This window comes from Lissotriton helveticus, chromosome 5_1 (genome assembly GCF_964261635.1).
Source record: "Lissotriton helveticus chromosome 5_1, aLisHel1.1, whole genome shotgun sequence".
Lineage (NCBI taxonomy): Eukaryota > Metazoa > Chordata > Amphibia > Caudata > Salamandridae > Lissotriton > Lissotriton helveticus.
Genome location: NC_136065.1, coordinates 930,404,299 through 930,426,566, shown reverse-complemented (window position 1 = coordinate 930,426,566; position 22,268 = coordinate 930,404,299). Strand labels below are relative to the sequence as shown.

General features: G+C 46.4%; 1 pseudogene; it reads right to left on the bottom strand.

Annotated features, from left to right (window-relative positions):
• Positions 1–1,674: 1,674 nt before the first annotated feature.
• LOC144752571 (Y-box-binding protein 1 pseudogene) overlaps positions 1,675–22,268 on the bottom strand; it is a 49,133-nt pseudogene continuing 28,539 nt past the window's right edge.

The window sequence follows — 22,268 nt, the reverse complement described above, 5'->3', positions numbered from 1 at the left end:
TCAGGGTCAGTTAGCTGTGTCTGCAATTAGTCCTATTGCGATTAATGCCATTATGGGTAAAGTCCCTACCAAATGTGATGAAATTCCATTTTGGATTCCACAAAATACAAATCAGCTTGAGGCAGTGTTTCCCCATACGAGACCCCAAGATACAGTTTTAATTCTAACTATGTGTCCTCCACTTTGTATGGTTCCCCCAGTTGAGGAGTATAATCCGTGGGGCAACGTATTAGCTACAATCTACACCATTACTCATGGTACTCCTTCAATTGCTGTTTTACCTGAAGTCCTTAAACAGATTTAGACTGAACATGGACGGCCCCTGCCCTGGAAACTTATTGACAATTTTGCCACAGTGTCCTCAATTATGTTTAAGTAATATTGAGGGGAGGCAGCTTCTTTGGCGATATGCCAACGGCTCACTTCAGTTTCCTAAACAGATCAGTACAAGGACTTAATTATTCCTGAAACAAGCCAATTCTGGAAAAAAGGCCCCTGCACCGCCAGACCGACGAGACCGACACCGTAACCAGAGGACCCAGCCACAGGGGCACCTTCCCCCACCCTTCACGCAAGTACCATGCACTCTCTCACATCAAGGGCCGCCTGAACTTAATATGGCCGCAACTCGGGACTGCAAATAAACAGGGAAATCGGACTTGCCCAGCCAGATTCTTGTTTACCCACGACATTAAATGAACAGGCAGGCTCTGCCTGCATCTAGACTGCAGCCCCAGTGAACTAAGCTCCCACTGACTCAGATATTAATGCCCCAGCCTAAATTGAACTGGCTCTGCCTGCGTCTAGACTGCAGCCCCGTGAGCTAGTTCACACGGACTCAGATATTAATGCCCCAGCCTCAATGTATTAATTTCTCCCAGGTTAGGGACTGCGGAGGCCCCCTTAACAACAATGCCTCTCACCCTAATTGCAGCTCTTGACCACCTTTGAGCCAATCTCCCCTCACGCTAAGAGGCGGCATCACCGTCCGCTACTACCATCGCCAGCTAACACAATAACCATCCGGCTTCACTCCCCTAGGACCCCCTGCCCCCTACCTAACCCACTGCCACACCCATTATCCACTAGCTACAGACCGCCCTCGGCAGGCTGGCCACCGATTCTCCCCAGAGAGGTCCCAATCAAAGCAGGAGTGCCCTTCTTAGGAGCCTGACGCCACCCCCCTCCATCACGGGATAGCCCTCCTCCCCTCCCCCCGAAGAAACGACCCCAAACCACACGAACACCCTCGATACGCAACTCCCCAAAGCTACTACGCCGTTCAGCCGAACACCCCCCCCCCCCCCGGGTGGACACCCCTACCCTACCTTCCGCCCCGAATCAATCATCACAGCCCCCACCCTTCCTACCCACCACCCCCTTCCTTGCCCCTAAGGTCTCGCCTCCCCTAGTACAGCTAAGATGCCCCCGGCAGCACTATCGGACACGCTTCTCTGCCCTTCTCCTAATCACCTATCTCCGCGAGGGCAAAACACCTTCGCTATATCATTCCCACGCACCCTCTCCTTTAAAGCCAAAAAACGCTTCAAACAGAATTTAATCAGGCGACACCCTGAAACACTAGTTGTTGACACCTATGACTGCGCAATCAGAGGACAGAGAAAAATGGACTTCATTTTCCATACCAACAGGCCTGACGCTTGGGTTACCATCTTTTTTTTTTTTTTTTTTTTACTTTAAGACCTTTAATAACAGATGCTTGCAGTTTGTTGACATTTGAAAAAACCAGGTGTAACTTTTATACAAATTAAAAATAAGGTCGTTAAAAATCTCTGTTTGACCAGAAAAAAACAATTTTAAAAACCTTTAAAAAAGGTATGTTGAGAAAAAATAGGCTTTTAAAAAACAGGTTTGTCATTCCGAAAAGACTTCAGGTAAAAATAATAAAAATTCAATGTTGCATACATAATGCAGACAGTCTGGTGTATCTGGTCAATTGCAGAAAGCAAGCACTTAAGGTCTTTAGTTCGAATTCTTTGTCCATTTCTTATTGCTGGAATTTCATACTTCTTGATGACTAAACCGGATGATGGTCGAGATGGTAAGCCGGTATTTACTCAGCACCGCCCTGCTTGGCCTCGGGAGCAGACGTGTTCTCAGCTGGAGAGTCGGCTGTCTCTTTGCCATCTTGTGGTTTAGGGTTTTCTGGCCGTCTACGCCTGTAGTTAAAATTACGACGATATCGACGTTGAGGTGCTTGCTGACTTTGAGTCCCATCCCCCTGGTTTTCCTTATCTTCTTCATTCATGTCCTCTCTAGATGGTCTTTGACGAGGAGGGCCCCTGCGGAATCGTGGTCTGTAACCCCTGAACATATTTTGTCACACTGGTCTGCCTTGTTCTCCTGCACCCTGGGAATCAGCATCCTCTACTACCTCCCCCTGTAAAGGATGATGGCCATATTGTGGTCGGCGACCATAAGGCCTTCGCATGTAGTAAGGTGGATAGCGACGCCTGCGAAATGGGCGTGGCTGTTGAAGACTGCCTTCTTCAGGCGCGCTCTCGGTCCCTTCACTTTTTTCTCCACTCTCACTGTTCTGGTAATTTTGCTGGTAATTACGAGGAGGGCCCCTTCGACGGGGATAGCGTCTGTAATGGTTACGGTCTGCTGCATATTTGCTACCTTGAACTGGAACACCACCAGGACCTGTGACATTAGCTGCCTCTGCACCCTTTTCTCCTTCCACCACAGGAAGATAGTTCGATCGGCAGCGGGAGCGGACGCCAGGGAGCCCGAAGGCAGCAGCCACCGCCGGCCTGATACCATCAACCCCCGGGGAAGGAGTCAAGTCACCACCGCGGACACCAGCATGAGCAGCGAGGTCGACACCCAGCAGCAGACCGAGGCTGTGGAGATCAAGCCCGGCCTGGCTCCGGCGGCCCCCGCGGGGGACAAGAAGGTCATCCCAACAAAGGTTTTGGGGACCGTGAAATGGTTTAATGTACGAAATGGGTACGGTTTCATCAATAGGAATGACACCAAAGAAGATGTGTTTGTACACCAGACTGCCATCAAGAAGAATAATCCCAGGAAGTACCTTCGCAGTGTAGGGGATGGAGAAATAGTGGAGTTTGATGGGGTTACCATCTTTAATGCACTCCTCCCAGTCTCCAAAACCACCCTCACCGAGCACAACTGCAAACTAACAATCGCACCCCTGAACTTACAGTCCCTGTCCGGAGACATCTCCATCACCATTTTTGCGAATGGCACCATTCTAATACAGGCGAAAGACGAGAACCTAGAGTTCTTTGACTCTCTCTTCCCCTCCCTCAAGTTGGCAATTGCTCACTACCTACACAAACTGACCCCCGCCCCCCCTTTTGGCGCCTTACAAAATCCGAGTCTACGGAGCGCGTCTCCGCCTCTCCAGTGTCCTCCTCCTACTCTGCTCAGTCACTCCGCCAATCTTACGCCACCTCCAGCCCCAGCTCCCCCCACATCCCATCCCCTGGCTTACGCACATCGCACCCAACCATCCAACACCCAGCCCACTGCTCAGTCCCAATGGACTCCCAACCCCCCTCCACCCAGATCCCGAACCTCCCCTTGCTCCCAGTCCCCCGCCCTTAGTGACCCACATCAGCGTCCCCGCCCCTCCCGGCACCCCCACTCGGCCAACCCAATGCCCCCACCTGCCCCAGCGCCCCCTATCTCACTACCCCCGGCCCTCATCCTTCGCCCCCAAACTTCCAGTACTCAGCCCCCCTCGCATCCCCAAAGGACCCCATCCCCCCATTCCCTAGCTCCCGTATCCACACTAGCTATCAGCCTCCCCTCCAAAAAGTTCCTAGACCCCCTAATAACTCCTCGTCTCAGTCCCCCCCACCGCGAACCCCCTCCTCTCCAGTTCCTACAATCGCTGCTAACAAAGGTAACTTTCACCGCCAACTGGACAATGACCCCCCTCACTCTCTAGCCCTCCGACACCCGATCGTTAGACCTGACAACACCGAGGCACAACCCCCTAACCTACCTACCCACTCTCCTCTAGTTCTCACCGCCCCCCCCTGGAAGCACAGACCAACGCCTTGACCTTATTGAAGCACATATCACTACCCTGATCCTTGGCTTGCAGGAAACCGTATCCCACTAGGGAATCTCCAGCTGCACGCCCCTCCCTTATCCACCCAAGGGACTATCCAGATGCCCTCCCCTCCCTTAGCATCACCCCCATCCCTACACCTCTCCCTAGGAATGACTCTCCGCCCACCAACCGGCCCCTTCCCCCTTCCCCCTTCAGGTTCCCTGCCTCCTCTCACTAAAGGCTTGATTGAATCGCGAGCAGTCAAGCCCAGAAGAACCACTCCCTTCCTCTCTACCCATGAAGTGAGCGCTCTCGTCGCATCTTATGAATTCCCTCTGAACCAGCCAGCCCAGGCCCCACTCCTGAATTCCACTCACGCCTCCTCGATCCAAGTCATCACTGGAGTGGGTAGGGTCCCGCCCCCTCGCAGAGACACCAGACCCCCCCATGTATCTATCCTCCGTTCCCAGAGCCAAGCCTGACAATGCGAAATCAAAAAAAGATCCTCCCATGAACTGTATGCTCATCAACAGCCGGTCCGCAGTCAAACATGCAACGGAAATAGCTGAATCCATCCTCTCCCATGACCTGGATGTAGCCTTCATCACGGAAACTTGGCTAAACACACTATCCCTCCCCACTCTGGACATGCTGGTGCCACCAGGTTTCTCAATTATCCGCAAAGACAGGCCCATTCACAAAGGTGGCGGCATAGCAATTATCCACAAAAGTGACCTATCCATCTCTGAAATTCCCTCCTGCCTATATAACTCATTTGAATGCCTGTCGGTGAACATCAAATCTCCCTCACATAGCTCACGTCAATGCCACCTCCTTTATCATCCCCCAGGCAACTCCAACGAATTCAGTGCTCAGCTGTCGGATCTGATCACCCAATCCGCACTCAACAGCGACCACAGCTTAATTCTGGGCGACCTCAACCTAAGATGGAACGAAACCAAGAACCCGCTCATTCAATCACTTAACACCCTCCTGCAAGACAATGAGATGATCCAACACTGTTCAGAGGAAACGCACTACAGAGGAGCGATCCTGGATGCAATCATTGCGAACAAAAATGCAATCTCGATTGACCGCATCATCCCGGTGGACTGGTCATATCACCACATCACTCTCTTCCATATCAACCAGCTGGCCCTATCCTTCCCACCCACTCAAGCTTCCCCTAAGTGGGTCAGGAACACATCCAGAGTCCCCCGAGACAAGCTAGAAGATGGACTCAGCTCACTCCTCCCGAACACGACAGACCCCCTCTCAACCTCAGAACTCACCTCGCTCTATTATGCCAACCTGGAGCTCACACTAGATCAACTGGCACCTCTAAAACTAAAAAAAACCAGAAGCACTCCCTCAAGGTCGTGGTTCTCTACTGACATTAATGAGGAAAGAAGACGCCTCAGATCCCTGGAAAGAACATGGAGGAACAACCCCACCTCCCTCCATCGGGACCAACTCAAGGCAGCACGCAAAAACTATTACATTCATATCAAGAGCAAAAAGTCATCCTTCTTCTGTTCCGCGTTAGACAATGCCAAAAATCGCCCCAAAGAACTCTTCAACATCCTTAAGAACCAAACCTCCATGCCAGCGGCCGATAACCCGGCGGCGTCCAAAACACATTGCGACAACTTCGCAAGCTTTTTCAATGAAAAAATCGCTAACATTGACCGTTCATTCAGCCCGAAGCCCGCTTCCCGCTCAGAAACCTGGAGTCCTGCAACTAACCTCAACGCCACAGTAACCCCGGCCATCCGCTGGTCATCCTTCCGGCCAGTCCAGGATGAAATTATTAGCAATCTTATTGCCTCCGCTAAACCCTCTTCGCACTCCCTCGATCAACTGACCTCGAGACTCACCAAAGAGATGAAGCTCACTCTAGCTCCAATATGGGGTAAAATCATCAACAGCTCCATGAGCGAGGGCTCTATTCCGGACTGCTTGAAAATAGGACAAGTCACGCCACTTCTAAAAAAAAACGGGCCTTGACCATACGGACATGAACAACTTCAGACCGGTCTCGAACCTTCCGCTCCTATCCAAAACTCTGGAAAGATGTGTGCTCGCACAATTAACCCAACATCTAGAAAACACCAATTTACTTGACCCACACCAGTCAGGATTCAGAAAGGGATGCAGCACTGAAACCGCAATCCTAAATGTCCTAGATGATCTGCACATGTCACTCGACTCCAACCAATGTAGCCTCCTCATCCTCCTTGACCTATCGGCAGAGTTCGACACAATGGATCATACCCTGCTACTCAAGGTCCTCCAGGAGAGAGCGGGCATCGAAAAGACGGTCTTAAAATGGTTCTCCTCTTTTCTCAACAACCGCACTCAAAGAATAAAGATCAACAGCTTCGAATCAGACCCCCTCCCCATTAGCAGAGGAGTTCTTCAAGGATCAGTACTCTCCCCACAACTCTTCAACATTTACATGGAACCCCTCACCTCACTTCTAAGGAACTCCAACATCCCCTTCCATCTCTATGCAGACGATACTCAACTCTATTTGGAAACCACCTCGATCGAGGACATTCACAGACTAAACGATACACTCATGGAGGTCCAACACTGGCTCTCAGCTAACCACCTCAAACTTAATGAAGAGAAAACGGAAGTACTCCTCATTTCAAATATGGATGAAAACCCCCAAATAGTGGAATGGCTCAAAGCCGTTAATGCCCTCAATGTCTCTCTAGCACCAACGGACTCCGCTAAATCCCTAGGGTTCACGCTCGACCCCAAACTGGACATGAAGAAACACATCTCAAAAACCGCCAAAAGTGCGTTCCTGAACTTGAAACTTCTCTACAAAATCAAGCCTTTCCTCCCCCCTAAAGACCTGAAACTTGCCACCCAGGCATTAGTGCTCTCCAGAATTGACTATGGCATCGCAGTGCTGACTGGAACAGCCAAATCGCACTTGGGACCGCTAATCTCCACCCTCAACGCAGCAGCAAGAATGGTCACAGGAACAAAAACATATGAGCACATCTCCCCGGCACTCAAGGAACTGAAGTGGCTCCCGATAGACCAACGAGCCAACTTCCGCACGGCTTGCCTCACACATAAAGCACTGCATACAGGCAAACCAGAATACCTGGCCTCCAAACTCAAAAGGGCCGGTCAATCCAGGAACCTCAGGAGCTCCAACACACTCCTACTCATCCCACTGAAATCTCAGAAACACAAAACCGCAAATAAATCCTTTGCGGGCAATGCCCCAAGGATCTGGAACTCCACCCCCCCCCCCCACATCAGAATGACCTTCTCCTTCCCGCAATTCAAGAGGCTACTCAAAGCCCTCTTCCTAGAGCGCTCTGGTGCGTAGTGAGATCCCCTCACCGGACTGCGAAAGGCCGCCCCCTCTTTGAACCCAGATCCGGATGACTCGCTCCTGATCTCCGTCCCTCAGTCCGCTCAAGATGTTGATGTACTGTCTTTATGTTCGCCTGTGCTCCTTGTTCTTTTATTGCATATGTGTCTTTTGATGTGAAGCGCTCTGATACCCTCGGGTCCAGCCAGCGCTATACAAAACTTCAATAAATTAATAAATAAATCAGTAATGTGAGCTCCCTAAAATAATTTCTTAAACCTATACATCTATAGGTCATGATAGTTTGGGAATCAGGTCTCATAAACTACAACCTAAAGGCAAATCTAATACCCAAATTACCAAGCAGGCACCTGCATCTTCTAAAACGCACTGGGATAAAAATCAAAGCTAAAGCTAAAACATGGACTTGATCGTCATAACGGGAGTCTTCCGAAAAATGTTACAATCTATGTAACAGTGATACTATTAAACACCCTGATATATATCAGTATTGTGATACATGCCCTTCTCACTCCTTTCCAGACAAGCGGTCAGAGAGAGGGGGACAAGGCAATAGCAGGCAGGAGGATTATGTGAAACCGAAAAAGGACTAGCAGCGCTGCTCTGACCTCATCATAAAATTCCACCTTCCACATCAAAAAGATCAATTTGAAAAGAAGAAAGTGGCTGGGATTTCTGCGAAATATGCCAAAAATACTCAGAACTCCTCTTTGGAACTAGAAATGGACAAAAACTGTGCTCGACAGCGCCGCAGAGGTCAAAATAGTTCACCAGACTCTTCAAAAGATTCTGGTGGTGAGACCGAATAATGACTATGTACAAGTAGAAACTCCAGATCAGCAGCTAAGCCCTCCTGATATACTTTATGATTTGGACATTCAAATGAGGCCGACATACTACATACTATTAAAGTAATATTCTGGCAGAAATTAACTAATGAATGAACGTTATATTTTGGCTGAGGTAGAGTGAGGTGGCCGCCAGAGTTTGTTAGAGAAGTCTCACAAGGGGAGGATGCTATCATTCCTTCCTTTTCTGTTATTGTTCCCAAGGAAGTTAAAGCTGCATATGCTGCAGAATGGGCTCTTGCACAGGCTGCAGCATTATATCACAATCAGGTGGGTTGGGATAAAAACTCACCATATCATGTTATACCTATAAGGTCCAGTCTGTAGGTGCAAGCACAATACCCTATTAAACATGAAACTAAACACCCTGTTAAGGAGATTCTATCACAATTAGAATATCAAGGTGTGATTGAAGATCGTGTCTGTCTTATGAATAATCCAATATTTTATGTGCTTAAACCAGATCATTCTTATCGTATAGACATTTAAACAGTCATACACTGACTTTTGCTGTACGAAATTGCCACAGCACAGGCTTGATAAATAATGTTGTTCGTTCAAAATACAAAACTACATTGGACATTTCCAATGGCATTCCTGTCAAAATATAGCACCTGAAAGCCACAAGTTATCAGCATTTTCAGCACTAGGAGCCCAAGGAAGATTTTGTAGGCTCCCACAAGGGAGAACAGTCCAGGTCTGTTTACCACTCTAGTAATGTACATTTTACAAGAAGCTGACTCAGAAGCGTTGTCCTATGTTGATGACATTTAACTCACAAATAATGATTTGAATACACATTTGGCCAGGATGAATCATATTATTCTTGGATTTGCTGACCATGGCTATAAATTACATTTTCCAAAATCTAAAATTGGCTGTCTGTGTCCTGTTTTTGGAATATGAATTATCAAAAGAAGGCAAAATCCTAGCACCACATTTCTTAATGAAATGTGCTCTTTTGCAAATACCTTAAAAAAGCTTCAATCGCTTTTAGGTTTTCTCAACCTTGGTAGAACATACATGCCAGATTATGCACAATGGGTTAAACCATTGTAAAATGTAATTCATCCTGATTTTTCTAGTTAACATTGGACTCCTGAACATACTATTATTTTCAGAAAATTAAAAACATGCTTAAGTGTGAACACTTTACATACTCGTGTTAACACTACCAATTTAGTACTCCACAAAATTGTAGGTTACAGTGGCGTCACATATGTTTTATTCTATGAAAGAGAAACAGTGCTGATCGCTTAGAAATCCCATTTATATTCCAATGCAGAAATGCATTTTGCATTGTTAGAAATGTTTTTGATTGCAGTTCAAAAAGATGCCTGAAGAAATGTCCATTGACGCCGGGAAAACTCATAATTGTGGTGTCAGTTATTCCAGCCTTAGATGCTGTCACCAAGGCTAGCCTTCCTAACGCGAAAGCCTTACATCCTAGATGGATCCAGTGGGCCAATACCTTGACAGATACTGATGTATATTATATTTTTGACCCTATTTTGCAAACACAGGAATACCTCCAGTACAAACAAGAATACCCGGTTTCTTGTGAAATTTTGCCTCTAGTTGAATATGCTTTCATAACTTACACTGATGGTTCAGCCCAAACCGCCGTTGATATACCAAGCTCACGTACTCAGCTGCATGTACTGCAGTAAAAGGTGTCATTAAAGACGGTGTATTTCAGGCACAAAAAACATATACAAAAACCTTAGGTAACTTTACTGCTCGGCTGGCTGAATTGAAAGCTGTAGTTCTGGCTTTCAGAATACGTATTCAATATTTCCCACACTTATAGAGTGTGATTCCTATCACTGCATCCATGCCTTTAATGATAATTTACTTTATTGGCGCTTAAATGGATTCGCTGATTCTAAAGTAAAGGCTATTAAGTATAAGCTTTTATGGGGAAAGGTGGCGGCACTAAAGGATGCCTTGCCACAGGCTCATGTAGTTTATATATTAGTATTCAACGTGCTGGCCTACACAAAGGTAAATAACCGATTACCCTGGCAGAATTTCTAGGCATTAACAAAGTATCATGCATCAAATGAGAGACAGGATCCGTGGTGTCCAAGTTAAATGGGCTTTATTCCAATAACTCGAGTCAAAGGGAGAATCAGTTCCATCACCACAGAGGCTCAGGAAGGGTCATCTAACAATTATTTACTGAACATGGGTTATATACATTTTATCTTGTACATAGGACGTAGGAAGGAACGCTCGAGGCAGAGCAGAGAGAACATGAGATAAGAACATGTGGGTGTACACTTTGATGAGTCATAGGTAGGTGTCATAGGTGGGTGGGTACTTAGAGGAGGAGTTTGGATAGCTAGCTGGAACTATGCCCTAATTGTGCAACTTTGAGCATGACGTGCAATTGACGTGTAACTGGGAGGAAGCTGACTTTCAACCAAGTAGAGAGATCTCTTGTGTCAAGGCGACCAGCACATCTTGTACAATCTGATATGATAGGGGATGTATTATCTGAAGCAATAGTTGTTCATCACTAAAAGACAGAGAGGGCATATTTATTCGTTCATTGCATGAGCTTTCTATGGGTGCAAGCACTGTAATTTACTTAAATGGAGACAGAATGGCTGGGCCCTATCTATGCAGATGGGTTCTGTGTACCTTCTTCACCGGGCAGGGATGCCACTCTGTACAGCAAACAGATAACTGTTATTCATAATACTGTCTTGGCAGGCTTCTTGCTGACGTGACTGCAGTTTTCAGTGTCAGGAGTCATGAAATGCAAATACATGGGCCTTATGCTACCTTAACGTTTGGGAGACTTTGATGGCTGGCATTTCTAATGCAGGACATGATTGCAGGGGCCTAGTGATTCAGGCCACTACGAGGAAGTGCATGGGTGACATGCACATGACATGTAACATAGGGTAGACACGTAGGGGACATCTTGGTCAGGCAAAATTTCATTTTCCACATTCCCTCCTTGTCCCCTACTTAACCCTTTAGGATACATCTATATTCATGAGACCGTATAGTTCATCATACAGAATCATTTGTTCATCTTTAACTCTTTGTTTACGTGGATGGGGAACACAGGCAGTGGCACACAGGCCGCAAATCGCCGGGCCACACTGCAAACAGAGACAGCAACCAAATATCATAAGTAGGATCATTCCTAAGAAGGTCAGCACTTTCCATCCCCAAGCAGATATTATACCCCAGAGCCAACTGGACCAGGTCCATGTGCCTGGGTCTTGATGTATGGCATGAGCAATCTTGTGGAGCCTTGTTATTGCTTCGTACACAGATGGTGCATTATCTGGGATGAAAATGCAACAACTAGATCGGATGACTCTACAAGCTCCGCCCCTATCCGCCAAAATGACGTCTAGAACGAGGCGGTTTTGTAAAACGACAAGTCTAATAGCAGACTGTTCCTGGGTCAAGTTCGCCAGGGCAGATGCAGTCACATTTACAACTGTTTCAAGAGTCCTTGTAAACCTGCGTATCAGTTTACTGTTTTGGACGGGACCTATGAAGAAAAAGAATCCTTTGTTGAAATCTGTATATTGCTCCCAAGCTGTTTCAGTCTGATCAATCCCTGCAGAATCTGTCTCTCTCTTTTGTCTAACATGTTCTAGTCGTGAATCTCTATGATAATTGGATGGGGCTAGAAAAACGGGTGGCAATAAGAACGCTATATAACAAGTCCCACCCCAGTCTAAGGGCAGATGTACATAGGCTGTCTGACCACAAATGAAATAGGTATGGCGTGATGTTTTGAAAGAAGAAAGTCCTTTATCGCTAAACTCTACTACAGTGTTACACTCGCTGTGTCCCATATGTACTGAGCCTCTCTTACTAACACATAAATCACCTTTTGCTGGCAGGACTGATATAAACGGTGGACCTGTATTTTGCTTGGGCTGAACATTTAACATCATAAAATTAACAGATGCATTTCCCTGTTCGTACTCTTCATTCTCTAAATCTGTTCCCTTTCTTTGGGGGAATCCGTCTTTGTCTGGAAAGCATGCTTCATTCATTAGTTTATTCAGGTTTCCATATATCCAGCCACCTGGATAAGCTATGTACCTTCTATCTATTGAGGTCATTAGAGCAAACCATGCTCCACATGAACCATTGTGTGAGAAAGGTAGAGGATAGAATGGCAAAACTCCCTCCGTTTTCTGATAAGGGGGCAGTTGGCCACATACCCAGCAGTCAGTTGCATTGCTGGTCTGGTGAGAATGGTGTAACATACGAATAAAAGTATTGTTACGTAGTGCAAGTCGATATGACAATTCATGAGGAGGCAGGTCACTGAATGTATGCTCTACAGTGCTGTTACTGGAAGAATGTATATGTGAGGAAATGGGAAAGAAAACATGTAGCAATAAACTGATACCAATTATAACAATGCACAGAATAAAAAAAATGATCAAGGTAACTATACATCTACTGCGTAATGTCTTGCAGTATTTTTCCTTCTTATCTCTTTTCTTGCTATTCTCATATGTGATCTTATACATGTCAGAAATCTAGCCTAACCGATTCACCACCGAGTGGACTTAGACAATTAAACTACGTCTGACTTACTAGATCTTAATTTAGATTTATACTACTGCTGAGGGGTCTTTTCTAGCAAAGGTCAGTGTTCTTTATAAAAGTTCCAAAGTTCCAAATAGTCCAAAGTATCTTTTGTAGTGATGAAGGTGAGTTCGGCCTTTACGTCCTTCCACCAACTTCGGCGTCTTCCAACGTGGCTCAAGGGGACTTGAACGATCAAAATTCCGGATGCATACAAAATTCTCGGGGACAATGGCGTGTTCCTTGACCTGGGTGTTGTCAGGGAAGGCAGCAGCAACCTGTGAACAACAAGAGAGTAGTGTAGACATCAAGGAAGCCAGGTAATCTGTCAGCATGTTACTGTCAACATCAGGTATTTTCTTTGGCATAGGCGTACCCCACATATATACTTCATAAGGAGATAGGCCTGTTCTGGAATGAGCTACCATACGCATGTAAAAGAGGGCAACCTGCAAGGCCACCATCCAATCCACGCCTTTTTCTGTACAGATCTCAGCAACTTTTGTCTTAATTGTCTGATTATGTCTTTCTACAAGGCCTGCTGCTTCTGGGTGTCGTACACAATGGAACTTCCATGTATAACCTAACAGAAGTGACACTTGTTTCATTAATTCAGAAGAAAATGGCTGACTGTTATCAGAATAGATGACACGGGGCAATATCTGGGGAAGAACTCGCGCACTAATTGCCTGGCTGTTGTCACAGCAGTATAACCTGGAACTGGATATGCTTCTGTCCATCTAGGTAGTGCACATATAACTACTAAGACATATTTGTAACCTCTACATCTGTCCATTTGGATATAATCCGTCTGGAGAACCTCAAAAGGGTGGTCAGGAGGATGAAATCCGCCTTGTTCCACCGGAATGCCTTTTCCTGGATTGAACTGGCAACAGATCATACATGTTCACAGATCATACATGTTCGCACTTTCTGTTTCACTGCTGCACGTAGGTGCTTGTTAAACCAAATATTCTGTAAGCTGTCTATCATTGCCTTCTCTCCTAAGTGTGCGGGACTATGTGTTGTGTTTATGATTATTTGTACCATAGAATCTGAAAGAAACCATGTAGCTTTTCCCTTAGTCATCCAACTTTGGTTAGTCTGGACCCCTCCTTGTTCAGTCCATTTCTTTATCTCATCTGCAGTGGCATGTGTCTGTATGTCGAGTACATCTTGAGTGGGATCCCTGACTGTCATGCTTGTTGTTAGTAACGGTACCTCTGTCCTTGTCGTGTCTGTTGGTGTCTGGGCAGTAAGTTTAGCTGTTCGGTCTGCCAGGTCAATACTCTGGGAAATGGTGTCTGTAACTTTGGTGTGAGCTTTGCACTTCAGGATAGAAATGGCTGTAGGTAAATGTATGGCCTCTAACAGGGCCTGAATAAGCTGGCCATGCTGACTCTTGGCACCAGAAACCTCTCTCTTGCCACAGGACCCCAAAATCATGAACTATGCCATAGGCATATTGTGAGTCTGTATAAATGTTTACTTTCAAGTGCTTTGCTCTTATGCAGGCTTGCGTCAGAGCGATGAGCTCTGCTGCTTGTGCTGACAGTGTGTCTATTTCCTGTGTCTCTATGACCTCTGTGGTCACGGCATACGCTGCTACTAACTCTCCTGCACTCGTTCTCATGCATGATCCATCCACATAGAGCGTCAGGTCAGGGTCTGGGAGTACAATATCTGTCAGGTCTTGTTTTGGTCACTATATTCATAACTTCCACACAGTCATGTGGTGGTGCATTTACTGTACTTGAGGGCAGAAGTGTTGCAGGATTCAGAATGTTACAACGTCTGATCTCTATGTGTGGCTGAAATAATGTCAGTTCATATCCTGTCAGTCTCGCTACAGTCAAATGTAAAAATAAAAAAAGCATAAAATGTGGCGCGTGACATAATGCTCTTTTTAATTCCTCAAATGCCAAGGTGTGTTCTTGTGTCCTAGGGAGTACAGTCAGAGTGGCTGCCTCCTGTGTAGTTAACTGTATGAGTGGTTGGCTAGATACGCATACTGGGGAATCCATTGCCTACAATAAGAAGTAAGGCCGATAAATGGTTATGTTAGCTGTATACCTGGTGCACCCTCCTTGGAAAGCAAGTGTTGTACACCACTTGCTTTTCACAGAAAGTGTAAGACTGTCAGAGATGCAATGTCACAGTCTGGTACTGATCTTGCTGTAATCAGAATGTCGTTTATGTACTGTATCAGTGCTGTGTTGGTAGGCATGTAAACACTGACTAGCTGTCGCTTTAACGCTTGACTGCAAATGCTAGGACCCTATGTCATCAATCCAGCAAAAATGAATTACATAAAAATAAATAAATAAATAAATAAAAATGAATTTTCAATCCAAAACCACAATTTTTATTTTGGGGGAACCTCAAACAAACGCCCACGAACCTCTGTTAACCTCTAAGTTAAGTGGAGCCTCGTTCCAAACAGCTCTGCAGTTTACACTAAAATCCTACTCTAGATCTTGGGAATAGCATGACCATACCACCTACAATATGCTCTCTAAATGTATTTGAATAAAACCAAAGTATTCTTGTCATAGACAGAAGGCCTAGAGCCTCGCCACTCCTCACTCCTTTGAGAAGCAGCCCCTCCCTCTAGAATTATGTTCGCGCTCGGAGTTTTGAATCAAATCCAAGCCGGGCTTCACTGTGATCTAACATTGAATGACTGCCAGATGCTTAACCCATCTGCAAGAGCAAGACTCCTGCCAATTATTCTGTTTACACTACTGAAGGAAAAACTTATTCATTTGCAAGCGTGGATTTATCTGAAGTCAATGAAGCTTTTAGTGTTGACTGTAAGGAAGAACAATTTTTCTGTACACAAGTCAGAGGGGCTGGGGAGGTAACATCGCTACGAACTCACTCCTTGCTCACCTACCCCTCCCCTCAGAGCCAGGAACTGGCTCAGTGTCAAACATAACAAATAGGAGACAAGCCTCTCACTCGTCTCTGCTTCTCTAAAATTGGGTCGCTGCCAACGCTGAGCTCATTGAAAGAGTCAAGCGTCTGCCAAGTTTCTGAAAGAGTGAGCTGCAAGCCTCCACCCTCTACATGCGAAGGAAGCTAGTGTCAGTCGGATGAGTAGCCCTCCCTTTACATAAACAAAGGGATCGCGGAAAGAATTGGAGTATGGCCAATATCAACAAGACAGGCACTGCTCGCTCCAAGAGGGAAAAGCCCCCCCTTTACATAAACATTTACTGGGAGCCAGGCCATCTCGGTCTCGGACGGACTGTCTCAAGGTCGAAAAACACATTCCTTGTACGTCATAACATATCTCTTCCCAGGCCAGAACCATTATTCTCTAACTAACTGAAGCAAATTTAAAACGTGTTAAAAAGTAAATTAATAAAGACACGTAGGGGGAGGAGCCAAGCTCGCGTCCGAGATGGCCGCGCTTTAGCTCGGCTCCGTCTACTTTCCTGTTCGAAACATAAATCCTGCTTTTATCCTGCCCCGGGAAGACAATTTCTGCTACGCTGTGGATCTACGGCGATTTCTAGGCACTTACCGTCTGTTCCGGTTGTCTCTGGGTGCCGTGGTTCCGGAACTGTGCCTTCGCTCGCTTCGGGGCCTCCGGAGCGGACTGGCCTGAGTCTCCTCGGCGGCGCCCGGACGGGGTGCTACGCTATGGCCGGCCCTTGATGGCGCAGTGGGCTCGGCCGATGAGGCGGTTGTGCAGAGAGGCCGGTTGCGGCTTTCTGGCCTGATCAGGCGGTCCTGCGGCATGGGGTGGAGGCGCTGCCTTCCGTTGACGGGGCTGACCGTAAATGTGGCTTGTCCCCCCCTTTGTTCTCCGGTCCGGCCATTTTGAGTGCCTCCGCCCGGACTCGGAGAACGGGGCCGGTGGCATTGGGGGGCCGGCGATCCTCCTTCTTCTGGTGGCCCCCCTTCCTGCTCTGGACGTGCCTCTGCTGGTGGTCGGCTGAATCCCGTTTGCCTGGCTGCGGCCCGGGCGGGGGTCGAGGATCGCTGCGACCCCGCCGGGTTTCCAAAATGGCGGCCGACCCTGTATTTCTCAGCCGGGCCGAGATGGGCGGCGGTGGTCCACGATGTGGCACAGAAGCCGGATACTGTAAAGGTGTTCCTACACTTGCCGACATCCTCGCCGCCCTGCGCTCCTGGGGTGCTCCTGTGGCCGCACCCGCTGATAACCTGGAGGAGGCTCGTTTCGCTGGGCCGTTTGAGCCCCCCCTGGCGTGCGCGGATACGTCGCTACTGGGTGCGGCTGGAACTATCCTGGAAATTATGGACCCGGTGGCTGCCGTTTCTGCGGATATGCGGAGTTCCGCTGCCCTCCATCGTGATGTGTCCTCTCCTGTGCTGTGGGTCGGTGAGCCGGGTCCTGTCCGGGCCGGTCTCGGTGGTTCTTCCTGTTCTTCATCTCCTCGAATGGCCGAGCGTAGATCCTGTGCTGACTCCGCTGGGTCGGCTTTCCTCAGATCATCTTCGGAACTGTGCCTGCATTGTGTACAATGGTTTCTGACTGTTCCGGATCATCCGAGTGGTACACGAAACATCTTCTGCGGATTGAAGTTTGACCTCCCTGTTCTCTGCCTCCTGTTCCTCGTGGTCTGGTTCTTCGTGAGGCGGACTGCTACAGATTTGGAAAAACAAGGACAGGGTTGAGACGATCTTGCCTTTGTGGACTGTTGTCTTGTAATGGTTGGATGATCGGCTGGTAACGGTATGAACATGTTGGATTTTTGTCGTATTCCTGGAATGTGTCCTTAGAATCTTTGTCTTCCCGTGGGCACTGATGTTTCGGACGGGAGGGTGGGAGCCTATGATTCTGTTTTATGGCCCTCTCCCGTGTTCTTTCTTCCCTTATTCCTCTTTTCCCCTTTTTTGTCTTTATGGTTCCATCTTGCTTTAGCTCTTCTATATTTCGGGTTCTGATTAGGGCGACAGGCACGCTGCCGGGGGGTAGGCCATAGCCTTCTGCAGGGGTGCAGGGTGGGCTTGCGGGGTGGGGTCTGTCATTTCTTTGGGGGTTTTCTCCCCTCATTTTTCTTACTTTTTGGTTCTATGGCTCTTGTGTGTCCTCTTTTTCGGGACGCGGTCTCAGCATGTGTCCCCCTGGGTGGGTTATTTTTTGATGCTTTAGCCGTTTGGTCTTACTGTGACTTTGGCTCACTACGTCATTTTGCTCCGGTTACTACTGGTTCTGGATACCGATATGTGGTTTCCGATCTTGTTTGCCATGGGGCGCGTGCTTGAGGTGGCGTTCTTCCTTTCGCCTTTTATCCCCTTCTCCCTCTTTTTCTTTCCTTCCTCCCCCCTCTCGTGGGGGGGGGGGTTTCTTTATTCCCTGGGTTGTGTGACGGAGGGCTTTATTTGTAAGCTTTTTTCGATTATGTTTAATATGATATGTTCTTGTTGTGGTGGGTGGGCTGAACGGCGGTTGCCACTGTTTTTCTGGCGGGACTCCTATTCTGCCTTTATCGATATGTGTTTGTCATTATTGCGTTATCCTGTATCTTCCAACGCGGCTTGTTCGCGGCCCACCACGGCCCTCCGAGACTTCCTACCTGTTCTTATCCTGTCATTCCCGTTTCTATATTAGAAAATCAACCTTCTCGTATCCTGCCCCTGCTGGTTGCTATATGGCTTTTAGCCCTTATTTCCTGTATGATTTGTTGTGATATTCTGTATGCGTTTCGGTGCTGTTGACTATGTTCCTTCTTTGTGGTGGCCGGCCCGCTGGGTTGTAGGCCCGTATTTGTGAGCCTTCTCTGTACAATAAAGGTTTTAAAAAAAATAAAAATAAAAAAAAATAAAGACACGTATTTTTCTGTAACTGAGTGACATGCTAGCATTTTAAAATAATTCTGTTACAATGTACTGCTACTTAGAAGCTCCACTTTCTAAAAAACACTTTTGTCTAACTAATTCAGCTAGAAGGCAAGACATTTGAAACATGGGCAGTTGTTTAGCATGCGAATTAGCACACATAAAAGGGACAATTTGCTTCTGCACACAATGCTAAGCACTTTGCAGTTGAGAGAAAAAAAACGAATTATCATGGACTGTTGGGTTGGGACTGTTCTCTGCATATATCAATTGAGGCGTCTCCACTAAATGTTGATCTGAAACCATCTGTGTAAGTATTGCAGCCTAACTGACCTCTGAATCAGACATAATAAACCCTATTTACAAAGGCTGGTGGACATATAACAGGCAGCATGTTAAATGAACACTGCTTTTACCGTGCAAGATATTACCTTTCTATCAGCAGCCTGTCAAAGTACATAGGTGAGCCTTGAAGCTAAATGCAAATTAAACTAATGTAGGGGACACATAGCAATGCATTAAGATGGTAGTGTATTATAGCTATCAAAAAGGGCCACGTTTATTAATTTTCAAATAGCCACTTTCCTAATTAAGTGTGCAAACTCTTCTATTCTACCTATTCAAAGGGCCAGATTCATAATTTTTCAAACAAAATAAATTTTTAAAAACCATGTTTTCTAATTGAGTCTATTAACTGTCACAACGCTATTCTAAAGGGCAGCTTGCATTGGGAAAAATATTCTGTAGAAACATTCCTATTTAAAAAAAAAAAAACACACACGGTTGCAGTACACTAATTAATAGCACGTTCTCTAATGGGTCTATTCTATAATGTCTTCTCAACCGTGACAAACATTAAAGCACTCTCCGTGCAAAAACCCTTATCTCAATAAGACTGGTTTATTTACAACTATCGACCTCTGAGTTAAACACAATAAATCAAGTGTTCCAAGGCAAACCCTTTACAAATACACTTATTTACTCTCCATGCAAGATTTTACCATTCAATCTGCAAACTGACTACGCCCATTGGATAACATGGCAAATCGCACCTCCGCACAAAACATGCTTTTTCCACCACTTCCACAGCTCGGATCCCTTTCAAATTTGGCATCACAATAGTCCAAGCGATTCCCTAAACCCTCACCAAAAAGCAACCAAATCCCTCCACTGGAACGGGTACGAATTTCCGCTCAAAAACATGCCCCCTGCAAACACCAAAAAACGCCAAAATCCCTCAACACCTTGTTAAACAGCATGTTAAAACAAATACTGCCTACTCAGTACAAGATATTAACTCTTTGGCAGCTGAAGCACAATCATTCCCCAATGACTGCAGTACATGGGAAAGTCATGAACTCATTTCTCCACGTTATCACATAACACATACGCACATCTTCAAAACGTTTTCTCCAAGTACTTGAAAGAGATCCAGCTCTCTCCTGCCTAATGTAATGACTAGGGACCTGATGATAACATGCTCTGCACAAAACATAACCACATGGCGCTATTCACAAGCCATATTTACAAGAAATTCAACATGTCACAAAAATGACACGCTATTCACAAGGCATCTTTACAAGGCGCTATTTACAAGGAACTCCACAGTAAACTTATAGCTCTAACTCTAACTCTAACTCTAACTAGTTCTTCTGAGAGGACGTGATTCTTTTTCTTTGGCTTTTTCCTCTGCTAGTTTATTTCTCTCTACTTTGTTGAATTCTTTCTCTGATCACCTATGTGACTCTTTGCGCCATAACTCAATGGCGTCTTTCTGAGAGGGTCTTGACTTTTAACACATATCATGACCAGGTGTGTCTCTAGGCGGGATATTAACTGACTCTTCTAGTATACCCTTTCTGGTCCCTATCTGACGTAATATTGAGAACAGTGGCATGTTTGAAATCAATACAATGAAAACACAATACACAGAAATAAACTGTAACAAGTAACAATCATTCACACTAGAACATCATAACATGAAAACACTAAAACAGATACCATTACAGAGAGTTAAACATGTACTTGAAAAACAGATTTGTGCACTGAAAATACAGTACAACCATACCGGTCCCAAAAAATTGAGACACGTCTTGACCGGGCCCACGTTTAACCGTGGACCCGTCTTGACCGTTTCCACCTTTTACAGTGGATCCGTCTTGAAACTTGATGCATTCCCCATAGTGGTACTCACCGGGAAAGCAGAATCTTGAAACTTGAAGGCCTCGGAAACTTGACTTGACTACGCTTGCGCCTTGGAACAGGTGGACCTCTGGAGACCTCGGACCTTGCTCTCTCACGGGCTGGGCTCTGGTTGAGACGATCCGCGTTCCTCACCGCCTCGCATGGATGCCTGGTCGCAGTCCGTCCTCCTCCTGGGCCTGAGGGAGTAGCGGGAAATCCCGATCACGTGTGCACTTCGAGTCCGTCACAGCTGTAGAAGGGGGCAAAGACTAGACCGACAACTCCGGCGAGTGGGGAAAGGGATATGTCCCTGTAAGGGCGCCAAATTATGTGGTAAATAACAGATTACCCTGGCAGAATTTCTAGGCATTAACAAAGTATCATGCATCAAATGAGAGACAGGATCCGTGGTGTCCAAGTTAAATGGGCTTTATTCCAATAACTCGAGTCAAAGGGAGAATCAGTTCCATCACCACAGAGGCTCAGGAATTGTCATCTAACAATTATTTACTGAACATGGGTTATATACATTTTATCTTGTACATAGGACGTAGGAAGGAACGCTCGAGGCAGAGCAGAGAGAACATGAGATAAGAACATGTGGGTGTACACTTTGATGAGTCATAGGTAGGTGTCATAGGTGGGTGGGTACTTAGAGGAGGAGTTTGGATAGCTAGCTGGAACTATGCCCTAATTGTGCAACTTTGAGCATGACGTGCAATTGACGTGTAACTGGGAGGAAGCTGACTTTCAACCTAGTAGAGAGATCTCTTGTGTCAAGGCGACCAGCACATCTTGTACAATCTGATATGATAGGGGATGTATTATCTGAAGCAATAGTTGTTCATCACTAAAAGACAGAGAGGGCATATTTATTCGTTCATTGCATGAGCTTTCTATGGGTGCAAGCACTGTAATTTACTTAAATGGAGACAGAATGGCTGGGCCCTATCTATGCAGATGGGTTCTGTGTACCTTCTTCACCGGGCAGGGATGCCACTCTGTACAGCAAACAGATAACTGTTATTCATAATACTGTCTTGGCAGGCTTCTTGCTGACGTGACTGCAGTTTTCAGTGTCAGGAGTCATGAAATGCAAATACATGGGCCTTATGCTACCTTAACGTTTGGGAGACTTTGATGGCTGGCATTTCTAATGCAGGACATGATTGCAGGGGCCTAGTGATTCAGGCCACTACGAGGAAGTGCATGGGTGACATGCACATGACATGTAACATAGGGTAGACACGTAGGGGACATCTTGGTCAGGCAAAATTTCATTTTCCACAGAATTCATTGGCTGATGACGCTGCCAAGGTAGCTGTTCTGACTGTTTTAGTAGAAGAGATTGCTCGTTCACATATGAAGATACATGAGGACATAATGACTGCGGTCACTGATTGAGCTAGTGAAGAGCCCTTCCCTAAAGGCTGTTCAGCAA